Genomic DNA, 12,549 nt, shown 5'->3' on the forward strand with positions numbered 1-12,549 from the left:
ATGCAACTGGGTGCTTTCCGACGTCATCACCAAAGCCACTCCAAACTCCTCCGACATCGCACGAACAAATCAGGGAGTGTCGATCGACCCCGTCATGGTAATGACACAAACCCAAAGGGGAAAAGGTGGGGTCAAAGTCAGCTTCAGGGCCAGGGGTTCAGAATGTGGGAGAGAGGAAGGTTGACACAACAGCAGTGAGGAGGATCCTGGGGCCTATCACAAACCATCCCGTGGTGGCCATGCCTGACTTTGATCAGTGGGGGTGCAAGGCGAGGTATATTACATGCTTTGCAGACCTGACATAGGGCTTCCCTGGGGGCTCAGATGTAAAGAAACCACCTGCAATGCAGGAGACCTGGGTTCGGTCCCTGGGTTGGGAAGATCCCCTGGAGGAGGACATGGCAACCCACTCCAGTATTCTTGCCTGGAGAATCCCCATGGACAGAGGAGCCTGGTGGGCTATACAGTCCAAAGGGTCACAAAGAGTCGGGCACAACCGAGTGACTAAGCACAGCACAGCACAGATCTGACATAAGATGAGAAGAGTTTGGCTCTTGGGTCTTCCCAGGATGCTCTGGAATAGCTCCCACATCCCTGGGTCCCTCGGATTGGCCCCATACCCTCTGATGCAGAGAGAGAACGGCCAGCCAGTTCTTGGTTTCAGGACGAGCTCTCTGGGTCTCCCAGGTCAGGGCCCACAACAAGCTCCCTCTTTATGCCATTTCTCATCCCTACTTCCTTAAAGGGAGGCAGAAAATGGGGGAAATATTAACCTTACAGCGTGAGGCATTAAAAAGTAGCAGTTTCAGCAACAAGCCGAACATTTAGTAGCTAAGGGAAGGATGATGCAACCAGAGGCTGTTATGGATCGCGGGCAACTGGGGCTGAAATCTGGTCATTTTATTCTATAGATGTGATTTACACATCTCACTGGCTTTGAATTCAATGAGCCCCAATTGATGAGGGCAAGCTGAGAGATAGGCAATCTTTTAATGCCATGTGGACCTCGTGTAGCTCCTGACAAATCAAGCCCTGGCAGCCACGGGGTGATTTTTCTTTCACTTCCTGTGGGAAAACTTCTGGGAAAAATCTAGGTCAGTGATAGCCTACCGCTTGATTTACAGCAACAACCAATTTCTAACTTGGCTTTATCTGATCTGTCCTGGACAATGTTTTCAGCTGCTCCGGGCAGTCCTGTTAAATTGTGCCGACCTGCAATCATTTTTAGAAATCACTCAACCATCAAAGATTTGATTTGGTCTGCTTAATCTGTGCTGACCTCACTTCATTTTGCAAGGTTAGGGCTTCTGTATCCCCACCTACTGCAGAAGCCTTCCAGCTGCGTTACATCATGCTTTTCAAAGCACTTCCGTATCTCTTATTTGCTGCTACTGAGAGACCAGGTAATGCTAACTCCTTATCGAGGATGAGAAGACTCAAACATGGGAGGGTCTCATGACAAGACCATGACACTGCTGGATTAGAATCAAGACTCATGCCAGGAAGAGTCATCCCATTTCATGACACTTAACACATACATACTGGCCCTAGGCAAGAATAAGCTCAGTGAGGCCAAGAAAATGACCCGTGGTTTCCCTTTACCCTGTCTTACAGGGTAAGACATGCATGCTAAGTCGCTTGAGTCATGTCCGACTCGTTGAGGTCCTAGCAGTAGGACTACCAGCCTTCTCTGTCCATGGGATTCTCCAGGCAAGAATACTGGAGTGGATTGCCATGCTCCTCCAAGGTGTCTTCCCAACCCAGAGATCGAACCCTCGTCTCCTGCATTGGCACACGGGTTCTTTGTCACTAGCAACACCTGGGAAGCCCCTTACCTGGCCCTGGCTTCTGTTAAATATGGACAATGGGGCCACAGATGAAATAAACACGCATCTGGCCATGGATGATATAAATGGTGTGCTGGTACAGAAACCTCCCATCTGCTCTGAGGGAAGAGAACAGCTGCTCCTCGTCAACCCCTCCTCGCTTCCTCCACCCCTGCTTTTCCCAGGTTCTGCAGCTAGATCATCGGTGCCCCATCCTCAGGCTCAGTCCTACCCAGTGTCTCGGCCAGCGCAGACCACGGTGGGAAGGATGTTCAAAGCTAAGAATCACACCCCCCCCACCCCCGCCACCAGGTTCCTCCCTTCCTTCTGAGCTACCTCTGCGGTCTCGGTGATTCCACCACCAACCCTCACCTCCAAATCCAGGCTTCGTGACTCAGGAGGAATGGCTGGGGTTCCCCGCTGCCCCTCCTTGGCGGTTCTATCACACTGCCTTCCACCCTGCTCCCTTTTCAGATGGGCGTTCCCGTCGCCCGCCGTCCTCAGCTCTCAGCAGCTCCTCAGATCCTGGCTCCGGGTAGTCAGCTGCCCTCTCCCTGTGAGCAGTCTCTGCGCCTCTGACCAGACCCATCATTGATCCCTAGCTCTGTTTGGGGCCAAGACGGCCGCTCGTTGGCCAGTGGGGCACCAGCTGCGTGTTCACATGCGGCCTGGGGGCTGGGCCAGTGACTCCCATGTCACACGTGGCTTCCGCTTAGAGCTCCCAGAAAGCTTTATATCTAGTTCCTTCCAGATATACCGCCACTTGCTTTAAGAAAACACAACATACTCCAAGGTGGCTGTGTCAGTTTATATTTCCACCAACAGTGCAGGAGGGTTCCCTTTTCTCCATACTCTCTCCAGCATTTATTGTTTGTAGATTTTTTGATGATGGTCATTTGGACTGGTGCGAGGTGATATCCCATTGTGGTTCTGGATCTGCATTTCTCTAATAACTAGTGATGCTGAGCATCTCTGTAAAGCAACTATACCCCGATTAAAAAAAAAAAAAAACCAGTAACACACACATACACACAAAAGAAAACACAATGTAAACAGAAATACCAGCAGATAATTATTCCTAATCATATAGGATGTTTCACATATGAAAACTCACTTTTCATAATGAAAACTCACTTTCCATCATGCATTGGAAATATGATTTAATTTATAAAAGATAATCCAATTCATAAAATACAATACTACTCTTTTTATGTTGTTTTGATCCTATCACCCTTTCACTGCCCTTTCCCCACCTCATGCCCTCACTTCCCTCTTTGGGAAGCTTTTAGATTCCACCATCAGTAACTATGACCACAGTCTTTCAAAAACCCAACTCAGACAAAATCCAGTGATTTGCCTGTCTGGATCTGCACGTACTCAGCTGAAAATGTTGGAGGAAAACGTAGGACTGTGTTGTCTGGTTTTGCTTTTGATTCATGAATTTAAATTGTAGGGAGGCCTCAGGGGTATCCAGAAATCTGTGTTTCCCTAGTTTAGTTACTCCTGAACTGTCGCAGAGGATGACATTACACCTTCTATCTCAAACTTCCAATGCCCCTTCCCCCTTCCTCACTGCCGGTGGCTGACCTTGCTTCCCATTTCACTGAGAAACCAGCAGCAGTCAGAAAGCCTCCTCCACACCCTCCTTCACGGGCTCCAGCCTCCTTGCTGGCCCCACAGGCTCTGCCATCACGCTCAGAAGACTCTCCTCCATCTGTGCCCTCGGTAACATCCTCACTCCCCCACTCGAGGATGTCCTTCCAGCAATTGTCTCTCTCTTTTCCTGCCTCAGCAACTTCTCCCAGTCTCCAGATCACTTTCAACAGCACTCAAACGTGCTCTAACACGTCTAAAAGCAGTTGAGCCCAAACTCCTCTTCATCTACCTCTCCCTTTCTCTTTTGCCCTTTATGGCAAAACTTCGTGAAAGTACCCATCGATCACCCACTTACTCATTTTGTCCACCTCCCAACTCCCTTCCCCTTTGGTAACTAATCTGATCTTTATATCTAGTCTCAGCACCACAGCTAAAGTGATCCTTAAAAAAAAAAAATAGGTCAGATGATGCTCAAATCCTCCAATGGATCCTCATTTCACCTAAAGTGAAAGCCATCCTGGACTTCCCTGGTGATCCAGTGGTTAAGAATCTACCTGCCAGTGCAGGAGACAGGGGTTCGATCCCTGGTCTGGGAAGATCCCACATGCCCTGGAGCAACGAAGTCTGTGCACCACAACTGCTGAAGCCCACAGACCTAAAGCCCATGCTCTGCAACACGAGAATCCCCTGCAATGAGAAGTCCAGGCAGCACAACAAAGCCCAGTCCCCGCTCGCTCCAACTAGAGAAAGCCCACAAGTAGCAACAAAGACCCAGCGCAGCCAGAAATAAAATAAAATGAAGAATTCTGTTACATTTAAAAAAAAAAAACCCATGCTGCCTGAGTTACATAAGCTTAGACTCACTAGTTTATCGATCACACTTCCTTTATGGCTTTAAGCTCACAGAAAATGAGTTTAATGAATGAAACTTTCCATTTTAGCAAGCCCATTTTGCAAATAAATCGAAGGGTTAATGGTTTTCATGTTTCTCCTTGCTTTACAACTGAGTTATGTCAGAGTCCACACCATCCTTCCCAGGAGGAACATGCATCTTTTGTTGGCACAAAAGGGGAAATTCACGGCCTCTGGAAGAATAATAGTGTCGTGTTAATAGGCAGTGAGGAAAAAGACATGTGTAACTTTGGATGAGGCTGCTTTATAAGCCCGGCAATGGCTTGGAAGCCCAAGACAGGGCTTTCCTATGGCACTGGAGCCTGGAGCCTGGAGCCTGGGAGGTGAATCCACTGTGTCTGGCAATCACTCTACCAGCTACATTTCAGGTAACTAACAAGCAACATGGGAACAAGGCTCTACCACACAGCCAACACCCTAGGTGCTTGGGGAAGTACTTTAGCAAATATACCCTAATTTTTAAAACATGGAGATGTATATCGATGGTAGAGGTCACCTGGTCCACTTCACCAGATCCATAAAGTGCCTCTTCTACCTACATACCAAGTTATCTGTCCAGTCTCTGCATCCTGGGGCAGATTGCTCATTATCCCATAGAGGAGTTAATTTCAAACAGGGCCAGCTCTAAACACTGAGGAATTTTTCTTTATCTTGTATTGACAGCTGCCTCCCTGAAACTGATATCCACTGGTTTTGATGCAACTTTCACGACTGCTTGGTTGTACATCTGTGTTTCCAGCACCAAATCAGGAGGTCATATATGGAGCACAGCCCTTTAAATCCTGCCACTTGCCAGGCTGCAATCAAACTGGAATTTGGAAAAAAGAAATCCATGGTCCTTTGACATGGTAATTGGAATTCTGACCACTTCATTCTAAGACACCTGCCTATTTTCACCAGAGAGGCTGGAAAGGTATCAACTTGCCTTCCCAGACTTTTTTGAGTGAGGGTGATCATGTGACTCAAGTCTCCCCAAACCATAGCTTCCTTCTCTCTGGGAAGGCTCAGGCCTGGTGCGTGGCAGCCTTCCCCAAGGATGGCAGAGCATCAGGGTCTCTTCCTGAGCTGCTGTGGACTGTGGGCCGCCGGGCTCAGTGAAGGCTCTCAAGATGTCTGGGTGGAAACTTGCTCTAAAAGCCATTGACTGGATGCTTCTGGAGAGACCATCCCCTGAAACCAGAAGGCCTCTGCTAGCTCCCTGAAATCCTGGAACGAGTCCCTCAACTCTCGGTTGGTTACTTGGCCTGAGTAGCTACCTGCCATCAACTGGGTTTCTTACATGGTCACCGGGGCAAAGCCTGGCTTGGTGGGTGACTCTGAGAAGAAGTTTAATGCCCTCAAAGTTCCTATGCTGGAGGATAAATTATACTGCCAAGGCGGATCCTGAAGAAGAAGAAGATAGGAAAAATTGTGCTGAGTTTCTGTCTCTCTCAAAGACCAGGATTTAGGAATGTGCGAAAGAGCTGGAGAAGATGAGGAACATAATTCCACCTGATCAGATGACCATTATTGAGGACTTGAATGAAGTCTTCCCAGAAACCAAATTAGACAGGAAGAAGTATCTGTACTGGCCTCATAAGCCATTTGAGAATTTATAAACTTGGGTATGGGAGAAAGTTCTGGTCCTCAGATTATAAACTCTAGACATTAAAAATAATTACATAGTGCAAAAAAAGAAAAGCTCCTTCTGCCTTCAATGAGCAGTCTCCCTATCCCAAGAGCATCCTCAGTTGTTCCAATTTTTACTTTGAAGCTAAAAAAACTTAAGCTATTGTTTCTCAGGCTTTCTGATACAGCCAAATGTATTCCTTACTAATGATTATGTAACCAACTAAAATTCTATTTATGAAAATCTCATAACAGCATGAGAAAACGTTCATGTAAATGTTAAATGAGAAAAAACTCGAAGTAAAATGCATATGGAGTCTGATCACACCTACATAAAATCGATGCCAAGAAAATCCCCCAAATTTCTTTGGTGTCGAAATCAAGGGCATTGTTTTTCCTTTTAGAATGTTAAAATATTTATTTAGTGTCAGGCCCCAGGGCAGGCACTTTTAAATGATTTCATTCTTTTCACTTTTTTGCACATTGCACATTTTGTTTAGAATGAAAAGATGTTACTAAATATAAGAATTCCTTTGTCCTGAAAAACTCAAAGGAAAAAAGATCAACCGGTTATGATTTGGGAAAAGATCCACAGAAGTAAACTTTGCCAGTCCACTCGGCGATACCATCATTAGATTTGTCAACTAACCAGGAAAATGTGTGCTGGAGGTATTGGAAGACTGGCAGGAAATTGGCAAATTAACCTCAACTACAAAAAAGTCATACTAACTGCTTGATTTCATTAGTATTGCATAAATAATAATGGTTGTTGAAAATGAGGAGAAAACAACCAAGTTTTATGATTTTAGCCCTAGAATGACAGACTGCTCTGGGGCTTCTTAATATTATTCTGAAGGAATAAGCTGTTGAAATGCAGATCCATTCAAATCTGACTGAGATTACAGCTTGGAGTTAATTAACTGAGTTCCTATTGTGTGTAAACTGAATTTTAAAATATAATCAAAATATGTAGATGATACTATTTCTGACCCGCTGTGATGCCATGCTGACTATCTTATTTCCTTGATGCCATGCTCCATTTCATGAAAGAAATTGCAGGAGGTTGTAATGCATTTTCTCCAATGATGAGGTACATGGACATAACACCAACTGGCCAGGTGAAGATTTTTCTGCTTAGCTCAGGGCAAACCAGGAAACTTGATCGCATCCTTAAGCCCCCCGGGGGAACCATCCAAGCAGTTTTGGCAGCAGCAATGCCACAACTCAGCCACCTAATTCAGCTGTCGGAGCTGGGCTGGGAGTTGGCCTTTTCTGGAGCCACCTAGAAAAAAGTGTGGCTTCGAAGGTGGCCAGACAATTATATTATATGACAGTCTTTGATTTTCTTTGGACTCTATGAGTCTGGTCTGGGACACAGCCATAGGGCTCCCAAGCTCTAAGGAGTGTATGTTTGGCGAGTGTCTTCATTTAGACATGCATTAATCTCATCTATGTTTTAATTCTCAAGGTGCACATACCAATCAAATGCAGACACTATTTCCAAGCTGCTGTCTCCATCTCCTCTCTGCACTGTGTCTGTTACAGGAGGGAGCAGGAAGGTGAGGGGTGGGGGATTAAAGCCTCTGTGCCTTCTCCTCCTGTTGATACTAAATTGCTGTTGTCCCTTCTGCATCCTCCCCATGCAGCTGATACACACACCAGCATCAGGCTGTTGAGCTGATGAGGACTGGATGGGCTGTGTCTGTCATAAAGCTTGGTGAAAGCTTCCAGGTCTCTGATCTCTGCTTGGCAACTCACCAGCATCTCAGGAGATGAAACAATAAATTCATCTCCAAGGTAACCCTCTTTCTGGCTTGGATCCAAATAATCTGAAGGGTCCCCCAAGCTTGCATAACATACACACCCAGAAAATAAGGCTCAACAGGATGAAATCAGCAGGGAGAGAGCACTGTCTGCCAGGACCAATCAGCCTGGGCAGCAGCATTTTGATTCCACCTCTGCCCGACCTCTCGCTTCAGTTCTGACAACCAGATTTCAGATGTATCTCATCACGCCCTTAGCTATTTCATTCCTGGGGCCTGGAATCCTGGCCCTAAAGCCCAAGCCTGTGTCTGAAATCCTGCACAGACTGACGACAGGCTCTAGAGGCTGCTGACCTGAGCTGGATTTGTCTTTTCTTTTTTGAAAAAGTAAAGCAAAAAGGTTCTAATTTCATTGAATGTACTCTGCACTGATGATCCCCTATGTGCTACCTTTCATCCATTTCAACTGTTCAACTCCACTGCAGTTCATTTATCTGGAATCTTGAAGAAATCATGGCAGCCTCCGTGTTTCTAAGCAATGCATCTCTATTGCTCCTATATGTTCTGGTTTTTTTTATCTTGACCAAGAACTTTGTTCTGAGCTGCTGTGTCACACAGGGAGTTTAACTTGGTGTTCAGTGATGACCCAGAGGAGTGGGAGGGAGGTGGGGGGAGGAGGGGGATGGGGGGTGAAGAGGGAGGCTCCAGGGAGAGGACATATGTAGGCTTATAGCTGATTCACATTGTTGCAAGCAGAAACTAACACAACATTGCAAAGGAGTTTAAAAAAAAAAAAAGAAATTCCTTCTGGACAGATTGCTATCTCATTCTATGGCTGGGTACTAGGTTCCCCCTTTGCCACCATCCTGGGAATCCTCTTCCCCTTTCTCTTGTCTGAGCTTGCTTTTAAGGACTTCCTCGGGAGAAGGGAATGGTAACCCACTCCAGGATTCTTGCCTGGAGAATTCCATGGACAGAGGAGCCTGGTGGGCTATACAGTCCATTAGGTCGCAAAGAGTCAGACAGGACTGAGCAACTTCCACTTTACTTTCAGATTTTCTCTCCATTGGGACCTCAAACTCCCACGAGGGCTCAACTCTGAGGACAACAGGTTTGCTAGCTGAGGTGACGTATCTCAGAACTAAAGAGCAGCAAGCTTCCCCAGAGCTGGTCCCACCATCTTGCTGTCTCAGGCTGCCTACCACATCCGCCCATCCCACCTCACCTCCCTGCTGCAATTAATCAGACTGGGCTATTGAAAAGGTTTACTGCTATAAATGGCCTAAGTTCTTAAGGCTCATTCTCCATCTCCCAGACACCACTGCAGACACCCACACATAAGCCAGTTGTCTAATCAAGGCTTGGGGTCCTCAAATGTCATTCTTCCCTCCAAGGCAGTCAGTAACCCCTATGAAAGAATACAGAGTCTCCACTGACTGTAAAAGGAAACTGTAGTGAATGCTCTATTGCTTCCAAGTGTTTAGAAAATAAAAGGCTATAAATAGAGCTGGAGAAATCAACAATAACAGATTCTCCAGACTTAAAGTCTCCATTTTGAACTAAAGCAAAGATAAAATTAAGATGACAGATGGGCTTTATCTCAAGTACTAAGCTGCTAGGTTGGTCACAGTAACTCTACTGAGAGCACTGTGTTGAGAAGGATTCTGAGGCCAAATCTGAGCTGAACTGGCAATAATCCCATGATCAATTAGTGATACACAGGACCAAGTCAGTCAGTCACTCAGTCGTGTCCAACTCTTTGCAACCCCATGGATTGAAGCCCACCATGCTCCTCTGTCCAGGCAAGAATACTGGAGTGGGTAGCCATTCCTTTCTCTAGGGGATCTTCCCGACCCTGAGATCAAACCCACAAGACCAAAGAGAGGCAGTTATTTGCCAGACCTGGAGTGATCCTTTGCATGGGCTTTCGAGCCAGATCTGAGGTCAAATTCAAACTCAGTCACCTTTGCCTTGAATAATATTTAACCTCCTTGAATTAACATTTCCATGCCTATTAACAGCACTATACCTTTAACAGAGTATCAAAGTTTCCCTTAAATGTTTGCAAAGCAAAATATGTTGTATTAATACATATTAAATGCCCAATAAACAGAAGCACTTATGATATTAATTCTTTAGCTCCAAAGTCAGTTCTCAAAAGTAAATGCCCTAAAATAGGCTCCTCTGACTCAAAGGTTTGTTTACGTTGATTCCCATCTTGTTTTCAAATCAATAAACCACATGCTGGCGTGTAGGAGGCACTGGGTAACAGTTGATGATAAATACAGCATTTCTGCTCAGCATCCTCTCCACCAATAGCACCTCTGCGCTGGCAGGCAAGGAGGACTCTGAGTGGCTCTAGACTGAATTCTCAGCTTTTCCTAAAAATAAGCTCACAGACTGAGTCACCCCTTTATTCCCAGGCTCCTCTGAAAGTTGAACAGGATGTCACAGTGTCCAGAAATAGCCTCCAACTCTAAATTGGCTTCCATCGACAATCAGGCTTTCAGCTGAAGTTGGTTCAGATGCTTCTTCTGGGTTTCCGTCTACAGAGAATGACATGAGCGATAATAAGAACTAAAGGTGACCCCTGCACAAAACAGACAGGCCACTTCAGAAGCCTTCAGCAATTTACCAGCTCCAACAGCAACGGGACACTGGGCAAGCAGGCAAGCACGCTTGCCTCCATTCTGCCACCAGAGCGATCTCTGATAAACCCTGGGTCTTCATGGCTCCACCAACCACGGGGCCAAGTCCTGGCCCCTGAACCTGGCGCGCCTGGCCTCCTGTGACCCAGCACCCACTGCCCTTGTGGCCTCACTTCCTGGCACGCTCCAGCCACACCCACCTCCTCGTCATTTCCTCCTGCTGCTCTGCTCCATCACGAGCCTTGAGCCTTTGTCCACGCTGCCCGTTTGGCCTAGAACTTGGAACAAAGATCGTTCTCATCTTGGCCACCCTCACCAGGCCTAGGCTACTTTTTGGCCTTTTAGGGAGGACAGGATGGGCCGGATGGAGCCCTGGGGAAAAGCAAGGGAATGAGTGAACCTATGGGACACAGGCCACATGGACCATACCATGCGGACCCAGAGGAGAGGTGGAGGGCCACGGGTTAGGTGTGCTGGAGGCAGAGAGATGTGCAGGACACAGCCCTGGATAAGTCTGGACAAGTTACGGAGCCGAGTTGATGTTTTCTCTGAAATGAAATGTAGAAAATGACACCTGTCCTGTTCTTTGATGCACAAAAAGATCAGGAAAGTGAGGGAATTCTGCAAATGCTAAAAGACCTATGAATCCACCAGGAATGTTTCAGTCATTCTTGGTGATGAGGAAGGGGACAATCCAGGGCCTTGAACGAAACAGCCCTGAAAGTTCTTGAGCTGCTATTCTGAGTTCTGGGATGTGGTCTGAAGATCTACCCTCTGTTCTTAACTGGCTTTTGCGGAGGAAATAGTTAAGCTTTCTTCATCACATCTTAGTGTGAAATGCTGTTCTTAGCCTTGACTAGAGGCTTCAATCATAAATGGCTTCCACTGGAGACAGAGGATTAGGGGACCCTGGGGGTCCTGGGTGCTAAGAGGAAGTCAGGAGTGTGACAAAATGCAAAGGCTTGAGTAATTCGTGGTGAATGGCATCCCACTACTCTTGAGTCCCTGGGCCACTTCCCTTGGGACACGATTTCTACTGCCACAGCCAGAAGCAGACTAGGATGTGAATGGCCATCACTGTGAGATGCAAGTGCCACCTGATAATAATAGTGGGGGTTGAATTACATCCCTCCACTACAGATACAGTGAAGCCGTCAGCCCTGGCACCTCAGAATGCAACCTTATTTATAAATAGGGTCTTTACAGAGGTGTTGGGCTTCCCAGGTGGTGCTAGTGGTAAACAACCCACCTGCCAACGCAGGAGACATAAGAGACACAGGTTTGATCCCTGGGACCCAGGAGGAGTTGGGTATGGTAATCCACTCCAGGACTTTTGCCTGGAGAGTTCCATGGACAGTGGAGCCTGGCAGGCTATAGTCCTTAGGGTCGCAAAGAGTCAGACATGACTGAAGCGACTTAGCACACACACACACATGCACAGAGGTCATGAAAATTATGTCATTATGGCAGGGCCTAATCCGGCATGATTGGTATCCTTATGAAAAGGGGAAATGTGGACATTGACACATGTAGAAGAGCTTAAGGGATAAGACAGGGACAGGGTCAAGACAAGGAGAAAGGTCTGGAGCTGACTCTGCCTTCACAGCCCTCGGATGAAACCTAGCCTGCAGATACTTGATCTCACATTCCAGCCTCCGAAACTGGGAGACCAGACTCTTCCATCATTTAAGCCAACCCAGTCTGTGGCACTTGGTTATGACAGCCCTAAGAAACTAACAGGGACTGTTTATAACAATCCAGGGGAAAAAAGAACTTCAGAAGCCACAGTAGTCCAAATTTTTAGAATGTCCACGGGTTCACTGGGTGAATAACACGGGCACTAACCCCACACAGGACATTCTGGAACCTGCTGACCTTAATGTCAGAGGAAACGAACGAGTAGTGGCTCACTTTTATTTTGAAGTTCCCTTGTGGCCATCCTGAACACCCAGGCTCCTGGTTCATGGGCCGACTCCTGCCGTGATGGTCCGCAGCAAGGTGTGCCTTGGGGATGGGGATGCCTGGTTCCCAGCTGCCTGGGGTACATGCATGCAGTGGCGGCACTGTTGGTCAAGGATGCTGCTCACTATTGCTTTCAAGGTCACAGTGGGTGTCCAGCCCTCTCTTTTCTCAAGGGGAGATCAGCAGACCTCCAGGAATTGGATGAACCAGACCGAAAGCTGCTCTCCATGGGGA

The 12,549-nt window shown here is 46.9% G+C and overlaps 1 protein-coding gene, 1 long non-coding RNA gene and 1 pseudogene across 10 annotated transcripts in view; 1 reads left to right on the forward strand and 2 right to left on the reverse strand.

Moving 5' to 3' along the window:
- The window catches only part of PALM2AKAP2 (PALM2 and AKAP2 fusion), a 538,506-nt gene that overhangs the window by 334,567 nt on the left and 191,390 nt on the right, over nucleotides 1–12,549 (reverse strand). The gene's annotated exons all lie outside the window — the stretch shown is intronic.
- On the forward strand, nucleotides 5,444–5,932 carry LOC110132142 (ATP synthase subunit d, mitochondrial pseudogene; annotated as a pseudogene).
- LOC139032352 (uncharacterized) lies at nucleotides 9,765–10,487 on the reverse strand. Its single transcript, XR_011484856.1, has 2 exons — nucleotides 10,341–10,487; nucleotides 9,765–10,251 (listed from the first exon to the last, which is right to left on the reverse strand). It is a non-coding gene; the product is annotated as an uncharacterized lncRNA (long non-coding RNA).

This window comes from Odocoileus virginianus, chromosome 31, assembly GCF_023699985.2.
Source record: "Odocoileus virginianus isolate 20LAN1187 ecotype Illinois chromosome 31, Ovbor_1.2, whole genome shotgun sequence".
Taxonomy (NCBI): Eukaryota; Metazoa; Chordata; class Mammalia; order Artiodactyla; family Cervidae; genus Odocoileus; species Odocoileus virginianus.